The 12,839-nt window shown below is 35.2% G+C and overlaps 1 protein-coding gene across 17 annotated transcripts in view; it reads left to right on the plus strand.

Moving 5' to 3' along the window:
• Positions 1 to 12,839, plus strand: part of RALYL (RALY RNA binding protein like) — a 714,416-nt gene that overhangs the window by 126,328 nt on the left and 575,249 nt on the right. The gene's annotated exons all lie outside the window — the stretch shown is intronic.

Below are 12,839 nucleotides of genomic sequence, written 5' to 3' on the forward strand. Positions count from 1 at the left end.
TTGAGTCTCTTGTGTTATATAGTTGGATCATGTAATATAGTTAATAGCATATGTGAAATGATAGAACTGTGATGCAGTGAATTTTGAAGTGTGTATATTTGTGATAGTGTCTGTATTGTGAATGATGATACTTTAATAAACATTTTGAAGTAGAAGTTGTTTCAATACATGCATTATAATCCTTCATTATCATTTAAAATAGTAAAACATGCCACGCAGTTTTGGAAAAGCTCATAAATATATTGCATACAAGATTAAATATATTTTGCACAAGTAATGCATTAAAATGTCTATTTCACTAAGTGCTTTAAAATTAGTAGATTGGTGGTTTGGGCTATTTAAGTAGACTGGTTATTTGACTATTGAATATCTTGGCAGTTTTACTGTTGAATCAGTCAAGTGTTTTAATGTTGTATTAAACATTAAGGATATATATATCCTTCCTTCCTTCCTTCCTTCCTTCCTTCCTTCCTTCCTTCCTTCCTTCCTTCCTTCCTTCCTTCCTTCCTCCCTCCCCCCTCCCTCCCTCCCCTCCCTCCCTCCCTCCCTTCCTTCCTTCCTTCCTTCCTTCCTTCCTTCCTTCCTTCCTTCCTTCCTTCCTTCCTTCCATTGTGGTTAACATTATTCCATTTGTACTTCAAACAAGATGAACTTTTAGTGGTACTTTGAGCTATTTACTAGTGATCTTTCTTAACTGTTCCTGACTCAGTTTCCTTATGTAGAACCAATTTCATCTAGTTCTTTTGAAGAGTGCTTGAAACATATTAAAATTTCCAATATATTGAGAACCAATTCAGTGGAATTTCATACAAGGATTGTATTCCTTTGGATTTTTTCAAGCCCCTGTTTATTATTTTTTCAGTAAACATTTTATTTACAAAATCATTAATTTTTGGTACAGTATGAGCTTTTTTTTTACATTATTTAGTATTAACCATTATACATTTATTAATGCCTCTCTAGATCCTCCTATCTTTGTACTCGCACAGGTCCATGAAGGTAAACTTAAGCAATATTTCTCATTTGGGGAGACTGCTTATAGCCACTTTACCTCCTACCTTGATTCTGAAGGTGTTAGATTCATAATTCTGTCCCTAACATTTGCCTCCTCCATAACCCATGATAATGTGTTTTCATCAGGAAATATTCCTAAATATGTTATGGAGGACTCCTTTTGCTCCTTACCTCGTACACTGTTAGCTTTCTCTGATACTCTTAATTCTATGAAGCTTGAATTAAACTGTATATCCACGCCCAGATTTCTAATAACCTTTTTCATTGTAGCATAAGGATTGTTGTACTAGTGGGAAAAGAGTGACATCACCCTTTACATGTCCTATGTCCATATTTCTATGAAACTTTTCAGGGGAGATTACCAGTTTTATAGATTTTATAGATTTTTTTTATAGATTCCCTATTATGGAGAGAGAGCACCTTCCAGCTCACTCTGAAATACTACCTTCATTATTTCATTGTTTGAAACAATACATGTTCTTTTAATCACCAGATGATTCCCTTAATGTCACATTCTTGATGTCCTCATCAGTTTCACTCACTGGGTTTTAGATTTCTCCTTTCCTGAATAATTCCTTCACTACATTGTCCTCCTGATAGCCCCTGCAGTAACTACAAAATCACTCTTTATAACTGATGAAATATCTTGAACTTCTAGTTCTCTTATATCCTCAACTCCTCTAGCTTTTGACATTCCTTCATTTCAGTCACCTAGTGGCAATGTCAAGTCTTGAAAAGTGTCCCTCAGAAGTATTCCACCTTCAAGCTGACAGCCTCAAAGATCTACAAGGACTACTGTATCTCTCTTCATGTTCTTGCCAGCTAACAAACACTGAACTGACAGTTGGCAAATTTGAACCCAAATTTGACCCTCCTGTATATTCTTCATTTATCCACCTCTATTCCTAACACAGAGATGAAGATAATTTGTTTTAACATCACTCAGTTACTTTCTCAAGATGTCTTGCTTCTTGGCCTTCAAAAGTTCTACTTTGCTAGCACCATTCTGTCTGGGTAGCAAGTAACTTTTGATCTGTGTCTCTTACAGAAATATATAAATAATAAAAATGTTTGTTCCACTTGTTTATTTGCAAACAATAAGTAATGAACTTATTATAAACTCCTAGATTTATTTCATACTAGCAATTTAATATATGTATATGATTGCATATATTATAGTGTTACATCTGATTTTATAGATTATGGTTTCTGAATTTCAGTGGACATTCTGTTTATTTATGACTCCAATCCTTAATATACTGTTTTAGATAACGTCTCTCGTGGTCCATTTTAAACTGTATCAGATTCTAGTCTTTCTGATTGACTCTCTACTAATGACCACTTACTATCCTAATTGGACTGTTCACTCCTTTTCTATGAGATAAAAGTAGAGTATTTTCTCTTTGCACTTAGCTAATTGCTTAACTTTTCCTAATTGAAATAATCTCGATAATAGGTAGACAGTTAAAAATTTTGCTTTTTAATTTTATGCCTTGAATATTTAGCTGTTTTTATTTTAAAATAATGTCATAGTAGCATAATGTCATATATTTTAAAATAATATGCCAGCCCAATTAAAATATTTTCATATTTCTTTAGAAACATATTGGTAGATCAAAACATTGGCATTAAATATATTAATTATTAACTATTTTAACTATTATTAACTATTTTGTTTGTTTTTATATAATTAAGATAAAATGTAATCATGTATGACAAACAACGAAATGAGAGTGATTTAAAAACATATTTTTTTTCACCTAAAAGTCTGTGTCCCTTTACATTAAGGTCATGATGCAGAATTTGCATAGGTTACTTCTATGTTGATCCCACAGATAGACAGAATTTACTGGTAAAGGAAATTTCAAATTGTCATTTTTCTAAGCAGCTGTGATTTTGACTTAAAATAGTGAGTCTAAGGACTAACGTTTTAATGGATGTTGAGAGGCAACAACAAGTAGTGTCTACCTCCTATGTTGGTAAGATTTCTCCAGTCATATTTCAAAAAAAGATTTTTTTGGTTCAACTTCTGTCATATGCCAGATTCAGAGGATTTAAAAATGAATGAAATATAATCTTATACCTGAAGATTATAAGAAGTAGTTGTGAAAGAACTGGTAGGGCATAGGACTACAGTGCATTGTTAGCTTAAGAGTGGGTGTTATTAACTCAGTTTGGGGTGTGAAGAGGATTGAAAAACACTTCAAAAAAGATAAGGCATTAGTTAAGTGAGTTTAAATACATTTAGAATTTCCCAAGTGAAGAATGGGCTAAGACTTTCTGGGTAGTGGAGAGAAGTAAAATAAGAGACTTCAAGATACTCCTTTTGATCTATTATTTGGGGCTGTAGACACTTGAAAAACAATAAATTCAGCTAGAAGCTTTCTCTGAACTCCCTTTATGTACCTAAAAACAGATCCTCCAAAAGGAACTCAGTTATCTACAGTCCCTACCCAGAAGTTCGGTCAACCAGGCAAGATTGATTCTTATCACAGGAGAGGAAACTGGAAGTCTACACTGAGCCCAGATAAATTTTGTCACAAAATGATACCTCCCATTTATTCTTTTAAGGCCCCATTCATCTTTTCTAAAAATCACTTACTGTCCCCTAAGAGACCTACATACTCCCTTCCCTTTCCCTATTAAGATGATATTTAATCCTGAATTATAAGCCACCTCAGGGAGTTACTCATTTTTTCCTGAGCACCTCCCGTGTATACATAATGTATACATGTTAATAAATTCCTGTTTGTTCTTCTCTTGTTAATCAATCTTTTATTACAAGACTCTTAGCCAAGAACTCAGAAGTGTGGAGGAAAATTATTTTTCCTCTCCCCCGTTAATGAGATATGCTTTGAAAACCAGCAGTGACATGAAATGTCAGAGAACAAGAGGAAATTCAATTTGGTTGTATTAGAGGATATGTAGAGGGAGTGTGATAGAGATGAGCCTGTGGAGGTATCTTTTGGTGTGATGTGAAGGGTCATGTATGTTTGAATTTCATTATATAAATCAGATGTCCACAAACTAGGGCCCAGGGGGCGAATCCTTCTTGCCACCTGTTTTTATAAATAAAGTTTTATTGGAACACAGTTACATGCACTTGTTTACCTTGAGTATGTTGCCTTCCTGCTACAATGGCAGAGTTATAGTTAGTTGTAGATATTGTGACAGACACAGTAAGGTCTACAGAGCCTAAAATATTTTCTATCTGATCCTTTATAGAAAAATATTGCTAACCTCCCAAAAGTAAACAGTGATTTCTCTTTGGAAGTTTTAAAGCAGTAGAAACCCACTAATGGAGCTCTTTTAAGAGTATGTGGAATAACAACTTACTTATTTTGGCTATCTCGATGAAATATTTTTTGTTGTGCTGTGTTTTCGTTTTATTGTTAATGCAGACTGTGTTTAAAGACCAGAATACAAAGGAATCAGAAGAGAATGCACTATAAATAGTTTGTTTACTGCCACTGGGGAAAGTAATTCAAAAAAGGATTAAAGAGTTTGCCAAAAAGGTATTAGAGTTTGCTTTAAGAGGGACCAAAACTTTAATATTGAAAAAATGGATGGGCTTTGGTTGCTACTATTTTAATTAATACCTCAGTTTGCCTTCCATTGAGAACTTTCACAGTAATGTTAATTATTGGGAATCATCTTGGCTATGTTCACTCTCGTACCAACACAATAGGAGCTGTTACAATAAAGCAGTTCCGGGCCATGTCAGATACTGAACAACTGCAGAGAACATTTGAGTTAGTTCACCATCTCTAGACCTAGAAATCTGTCAGTTTTCAGGATGACTTCTTTCAAAAACAAGCCATCCCTCGATTTTCCTACACTTGCGGTTTTTAAAGAGCGCTTCATGAAGTTGTCATATGGTATTAATGCACAATGAGCATCATTCATTAAGTCTACATTAATCTGACAGACATTATACTTTAAATAATTACTGCCTACTGCATTACCTTTGTCCTTTGTGAGCTTTAATTTCACATGTCAACAGTAATCATTTTGGAGTGTGATATTTGTAGATATAAAAATATCTTGCCTTGGCAAATGTGTAATTGAAAGGTAGTGCCTTAAGCTAAGAACTCTTGCACTTTTGTTTGCTTCACATAATAGCACTTTTTAAGTAACTTTTTAAGGTTTACTTTCACCTATGTAATTTTTTATCTCATTGCTTTAAATAAAAATATTTTCTCTTGTATTAATGCAATACAAATCACTGTGGCCTATTATCAAACAAGCAAATTCTTTTTTTTTTTTTTAAGATTTTATTTATTTATTCATGAGAGACACAGAGAGAGACAGACACAGGCAGTGGGAGAAGCAGGCTCCATGCAGGGAGCCTGGCGTGGGACTCCATCCCAGGTCTCCAGGATCAGGCTCTGGACTGAAGGCGGCGCTAAACCGCTGAGCCACCTGGGCTGCCCAAACAAGCAAATTCTGATAGAACTCTTATATTCCTCATAGTTATGTGATATCCCACCTGGTCCTTGGATTTTAAATGACAATCATAATATAGAATTGGCTTTTGTTTTGTACAATGAGCCTGTAGACTAATCTGATGCCTTTAACCTGTTTTCAGGAAACTGCCTTATTAGAAAAAAATATATTGGATAAATCGTCTTAAGAGTTTATTTTTAAAGATTTTATTTATTTATTCATGATAGACAGAGAGAGAGAGAGAGAGGCACAGACACAGGCAGAGGGAGAAGCAGGCTCCATGCAGGAAACCCGACATGGGACTTGATCCTGGGTCTCCAGGATCACACCCTAGATTGAAGGTGGCGCTATACCACTGAGCCACCCGGGTTGCCCAAGACTTATTTAAAAAGCATTATTTCATAGTTAAAACGTGAAAAACTGGCAAATTAGAGAAAAGTGTATTATGAATATGTCAATAATTAATAAAAATAAACTCATTTTTTTAAAATAAGAATTAAAAAATGTGCCCATTCAATTCACAATGTTGATGGAAATAGCAAATAAATATATGAAGAAATACATAACCTCACTGGGATAAAGGAATGCATATTAAAAGCATAATAAAATATTGGTATTTCCACTTACCTGATAGTCAAGGTGAATAAAATATTAGCTCCAGTGGTAGCTTTGAGTACATAAAATCATAAACACTCTAATCTACTGTTCACAAGAGTACAGTTTTTAGTCTTTCTGGAAAAGAGTTTGGCTATATATACCACATTTTAAGTGTTACACTGTTTACATACCCATTTTAGTAATTACATAAGAATTTATACTAAGGAAACCATAGGATATAGGAGCATAAAGATGCATGCAGAATACTGCGCATCACAGCATTGCTGGTACTCAGAATAAACTAGAAACAACCAAATGGTTATCATTTGCTGGAAATTTGCTGAATATCATACGGCACACTCATAAAGCGGGTAGTATTCAGCTACTATAAATGATGAGGAAAAAAAATAGTTTCTTTTTCAAATACTTTTCACCTTTGCTTCCCTCGGGGCATACCTATATTTTCCTCACATGTCTCTGGATTTTGCCCCTGTTTGAAGGTTTGTTCTTCCCAAACTAGGAGTTAAAGTTTGGATCTCACAAAATTCTACCCAAGATTCACTTCCTTTTTCATACTTTCTCCTTTGATCATATATATATATATATATATTTTTCAAACTGTGGGTACAAGCCAGTCTTGAGGTGTGAAATCAACGTAAGGAGTAATAACCAGCATTTTAAACACTTACTGCAAAGGCTATAGTGTGGGCAAAGATAGAGAAATGGTGGTTTGTTTGAGGGATTTCAAGAAGTTCTGTAAAACTAAACTGTTCGTTTGGACAAGTTCTGGGATTTAAGCCTGCTGAGAAAGACCAGGGGGGCCATCGTATGTTGTGCAAAATGGGTAGTAGTTTATCCTGAAAATGATAAAGAGACAGTGATATTTTAAAATGGGTCTTATTGAGTTTAATAGACTTTACACTCTGTAAGCAGAAAGAACAATGCATATATATTCCATTTAGCGGAAATGTAAATAAGACATTCTAACAGATCTTGATGGCTAGGGTGATATCCAGGCTCACCAAAAATCTCTGCAGAGACTGAGCTAATATCACTAATCTGTTAGGACCTATTCAAGCAGCTAGTCACCATAATACCCATCATTTGTACTTTCAGGGAAGTTGTATTTGTGCCTCCTATCTGTGATCTTTACAATTAAATCAGAAGCCCAGAGTATGTTTTTCTGAGTCACACGCACAAAAAAGAGTATTTATCTTATCTTGTACAGTTATAATGTGTGTTAACTCTGAAGCCACAGCATCAGATCATAATGGTAATCCTCATATTATTTGGACTCCGTGAAGTCCAATGTTACCTTTTAAACATTTGGACTGGTTTTAAGACTCTGTAAACTTGGCCTCCACGGTTTTCTTGAAGCCATCTTTAGAAACCACATAAAAGCTTGTACTTTGTTTTGTGTCTTTGAGTTTTGGTAAATACTCTGCTCCTAGTGAGTCCACAGCAGGGATGAAGGAACACTTTCTGTAAGAGAAAAACTTATCTGGAAAGCCTATGCAAATTAATTTTCTCCTACAGTGTTTGTCATAGAAGCAAATTTAGCTATGAGTAAGCATGGCAGAAATAGAGTTTGTTGATTTATCATTGTCTTGTATTTTCATATCTGTGACAATGTTTGAATAAATTCTAAAATGTGTTACACATGCCCTGACTTATTAAGTAATATTCTGTAGTTACACACATAGCTTCCATCTTTTCTTGATGAATCAGCATCACCATTATAGTTTTGCAAATCATAATTCCTTAAATTTATGTAATGCGTTATGCTAAATAGGTAGATGTTAAATTATTTGAATGATGTGAAATTACATGTTTATGTTATCAAGTCTTAAAATAGTTGAATCTATTAGGTCCACATTTAATAGCCTCATTCTTCAACATATTGGGATTCTTGAAACTAACTTTATAGGTGTTCTGCCTTCAAAGTTTTACGGGATTCTTACTTTGTTTTAGTGCTGGGTGATGTGGCTTTCTCAAATAATGCCCTTATTTGTAAGGAAAAGGCAATGCCTTTTGTGTGTAAAACAGGACTATTGTTAAAATGTTAGTTTGAAATGTCATCTCGCTGTTTTTTGTTTTTGTTAGTTGTTTTGAGCCTTAAGGGTCTGGTTGCCTCTAAAATACTTCAAAAACTTTTTTTTAGTATCTTTGAGGTCTGATTAATAAGCAAATACAGCAGGCACATGGGCAGAGGAAGAGTCTTCAGCTTGAGAAGGGGAAATGAAAGGATTATACAAGGTTTGACTTAGTGTGTATCATTCTTGTATGTATATAGTCTGATACCAAAGACAAGACAAAGGGGAGGAAGACTTAGGAGGTGAGGAATGGAAATAAAAGGATTATACAAGGTTTAATCCTATGAAAAAAATAAAGTCAACCAGTCAGTGAAAGAACAAGCTAATAAAAAGCAATCTTTACTCCATATTTATTGAACATCATTGATAATAATCTTTCAGATTTTTAAGGATTTCCCCTAAATATGTTTCTAAGTTTATGGTTTTTAAACTCTCATGTATTTCTCTATTATTGCTGCATGCTGTGTCTGTCTTCCTAGTGACCTTTAAAAGAGGATCTAAGAGCTGAGAAAGACTCAAATGGAAGTATGCCCAGATAATGGCAGCAAAGATGAGTCCCCGGAGGCCATTCTTTGGATTCAAAGAAGAGCCGGAGGGGAGGAGGGGTGACCTGGAAACTAAACTAAGATCCAGAAGTGAACCCAGACAATTAAATCTTGCAGAAGGTCCCTGGGTGATTTACCTAAAAATATATCAGCAGTCCTGTTATTTTAAGCCACTTAGGCATGAAAGCAGACTGTATTCTAGTACCTTCTTGAGCTAAGGAACAAAATTTCCAGAAGGGGAGAGGAAAACAGAAATACTCTTAAATATTTTACTGAAAAGTAATCATAGCTACTTTAGACTCCGTTTGCCTTTGGTTGATTATGTGCTGCTTTTTTGTGTGTCTTTGCTTTTTTGCTTTTTTTCCTTTTCTCTGCCAGGAGAACAGTTTCTCCCAACTTTGAATTAATACTATTTTTATTTATTATGATAAGAACACTTAACATGAACTCTATTTTCCCAACAAATTTTAAATATAAAATACATTACCGTTGACTGTAGGTACAGTGTTTTACAGAAGGTCTCTAGAGTTTGTTCATCTTATTTTACTGGAACTGTATGCCCAGTGATTAATAACTCCACATTTTCCCCTTCCCCCTGGATTCACATTTTAAATAACAATTCATAACCTTGCTTTGTGTGCTAATGTTGGACACCTAACTTCATTGATCAGTCTTTCATGAATACCAAAAAAGCGCCCAGTAAAAACCTGACAGGTCATCTATGCCCTTAATATTAGTGGTCTTCTTGTGGGATGCCTGGGTGGCTCAGAGGTTGAGTGTCTGCCTTCGGTTTAGGTCACGATCCTGGGGTCCTGGGATTGAGTCCTGCATTGGGTTCCCCACAGGGAGCCTGTTTCTGCCTATGTCTCTGGGTCTTTCAGAATAAATGAATAAAATCTTAAAATATATACTCTTCTTGTAAATAAAATGTAATGCCTAACCTTGTGTTAGGCATTGTGAAGACTATTAAGATAAATTAAAAACAGGGTCTATTACCAAAAAGTTCTCCATCTAATAAGAAAAATAATGCATGCATATTAAAAATTGCTAAAATAGAAAAATAACAGGAGGGACTCAGATAAAGTCTTTTGACTTGGGACTATCCATTGTCTATCCTCATTTTCCTAATAGTAGGCCATAGGGATTTTCCTTATCCCTATGGCTAGGTCAGCAGTGATCACCTCCTTCATATGGGTGAGTTCATGCAGAAAGCTTGCTGACTCCTTTATTTCCAGAAAAAGTTCTGACATGCTCTGGCTTGGATCAGATGAGTTTCACTTTCTAGAATTGAGTCCAACAGTTTATATGGGAATTGGATGCTGTTATAACCCTCTTTGAAAAAGTCAGTGGTTTGCATACTTTTGGATGTAGTTAATCTCTAGAGTATACAATTCAATAGTAGATCTCTTTTTTAGAATTTGACCAGAAAGACTAACTCTACCAGAGTCTGTGTCTTATCTTTTTTTTTTACATTTTAAATTTTAGCACTTTTAGCTCACCATATTCAACATTTAAAATCATTTATGTATTTGATCATCAGAAAAGACAATATTGGCAGGTAGAAAGTTGAATTCATCTGCCTTCCCTTTGTCTACCTCAATGGAGCTGCTGGCCAGCTCCCTGTTATTCACAGGGGGGAAATCTCATTTCCTGATTGCACTTGGCTTCTGTCAAGTTGAATATGCTTTCATTTTGACACCTACATTCTGCCTTTTAAATTTCGTGCCATTTGCATGGATATCGGATGTATATGGGGTATCTTTGACTTATTCTATCCACACTATTGCAGAATTAATTATCTCTGCATTGGTTCTGGGTACAATGGGAGCATTGAGAATTTGAGGAAAGAGAATTACTTTTTAGGCCATTCTTCTAGAGTTAAAGGCATTAATCACAATAGAAAATTTCCTTTTAGATTTATATTTAAATAATCTGACATTGATGAATGGTAGCATGTGGGATAAATGTAGAAGAAATTCTTACAGTGTTTTTATCCTGGATGCCAACATCATAGAATATATTTTAATTAGCTTTTTTTCTACCTTTAATGCCCTCTAAATGATACCCTCTGTTCCACATAACACTTGCCCTTCTCACTATCAGTTTTGATGTAGCTGTTCTCCAATTTGGTTTGACTTATGGAATTAGAGAGTTAAGCTTTTTCTACTCAAGAAATTTAGCAACAAAAGAAAACAAATCTAACTCACGTGTCTTCCTGTTTTCGATGAATGTTTATCTAGAACATGTAAACTTAAACCCTCTTATTTTTGATTTGTTAAAATATATTAAGAGGTACGAATGACATTAAAACAAAAGCCCTCATGAGATTAGTGAAGTCACACACACAGTAAAAATCAGAAGTGGTTACCTGGGGTCATATTAGGATTTACTACAAACATGTCATTGTGGGGATAGATTCAGATACAATACAAAGTAAGGGTGAACTCGTAGTTTTGGTAATGAAATTCTGACATAATCACTCAGGGTATGAATTTGATGAGCAGGCTGTGGATTTCCAGATTCTCATTGACTAATGAAAATAATTTTCCCCCTAGCTTTACATTCCAAATTCAACTACCTTGAACTTTGTGGACTACAGGCTGTCATCTGATTGCTCCTTCATACAGCCCAGTTGGTTAAGCTTCATGCTAAATAAAGCATCCCATGAAAATGTCCTGTCTCTAGAAGTACTGCTTAATCCTGTAAATTTCTGTCCTATCCAATACTTTCCTGTATTAGCTTTACTAGATTTGTCCTCTTTGGTGAGACTCCAAGAGTGATTTTTTTTTTTATACTTAAGAAAAAGAACTAACTGATGATTACCCTCAAATTATAGATCTAGCTTATGAACATAGAAAATATGTTATTTCCTACATTAAAAAGAAGATAGACTCACAACAAACCTTTTCTAGCTCTAATCAAATTCATTCCACTTGAGAAAGTCAAAAGGAACAATATTATTTATAGTGCCTTCCAAATTTTACCTGGTTCCTTTTCTTTGGAAAGGAATCTGTTTAGGGTAAGGATTTTGAAGTTAGTATAGAACTCAGATTATTCATGTCTTCTTAGAACCAATCTGTTAGGGGCCCCTGGGTGGTGCAGTTGGTTAAGATTCTGACTCTTGGCTTTTGGCTCAGGTCATGATCTCAGGGTCATGAGATCAAGCCCCACATCAGGCTTAACATTTCAGCATGGAGTCCACTTAAGATTCTCTCTCTCTGCCTCTCCTGCTCATTCTCTCTCTCTCTCTCTCTCAAATAAATCTTAAAAACAACCTCTTAGTTCTACTATAAAATCCAATATAACAAATAGATAAGGTAACTTGTCAACTCTTCAGCCTTTTATTGTCCCAATCCAGACTTTGCTTTTAAGCTTTCAGTAACATGGGCCTAGTTTCAACTTCCCATGTTCATTTGTCTCCACTCATTATTCTGCTTTTTGGCCTTTGTATTTAATCTTCCCTCTTTCTGGATTGTCATGCCCCAGTTGTTCAAATAGCTGCTTTTTCATTTGATTTAGAACTAGACCCAAATGTAATCTCTTCTCATCATACTCTCCCCACCCCCCGCTGCCCCACCCACCACTATCTAATTGCTTCACTATTTTTTATTTTGTTCACAACACTTAGCACTATCTAGAACTGTGCTATCCCATATGGTAGCCACTAGCCACATGCCACTATGTAAATTTGAAATTGTTAAAATAAAATGAAATTGAAAATTAAGTTTCTCAGACACATTAGCCATATTTCAAGTGTTCAGGAGCCACACATAGCTAGCTAGTGGTATTATATAGCATAGCTCAGACCTAGAACTATTATGTTAAGGAATTCCTTTATTTTTCTTTTTTTTTTTAAATTTTTTATTCATTTATGATAGTCACAGAGAGAGAGCGAGAGAGAGAGGCAGAGAGAGAAGCAGGCTCCATGCACCGGGAGCCTGATGTGGGATTCGATCCCGGATCTCCAGGATCGCGCCCTGGGCCAAAGGCAGGCGCCAAACCGCTGCGCCACCCAGGGATCCCCCCTTTATTTTTCTATAATTTTTCCTCTGCATCTATACTTCTCCCATCTTTTGTTTTGCTTCTCTCATCTAGAATATAAACCTCAGGAAAACTGAGCTTGTTTATTTCCTTTACTGGTGTT

Source organism: Canis lupus, chromosome 29 (assembly GCF_011100685.1).
Source record: "Canis lupus familiaris isolate Mischka breed German Shepherd chromosome 29, alternate assembly UU_Cfam_GSD_1.0, whole genome shotgun sequence".
In the NCBI taxonomy this organism is placed as follows: domain Eukaryota; kingdom Metazoa; phylum Chordata; class Mammalia; order Carnivora; family Canidae; genus Canis; species Canis lupus.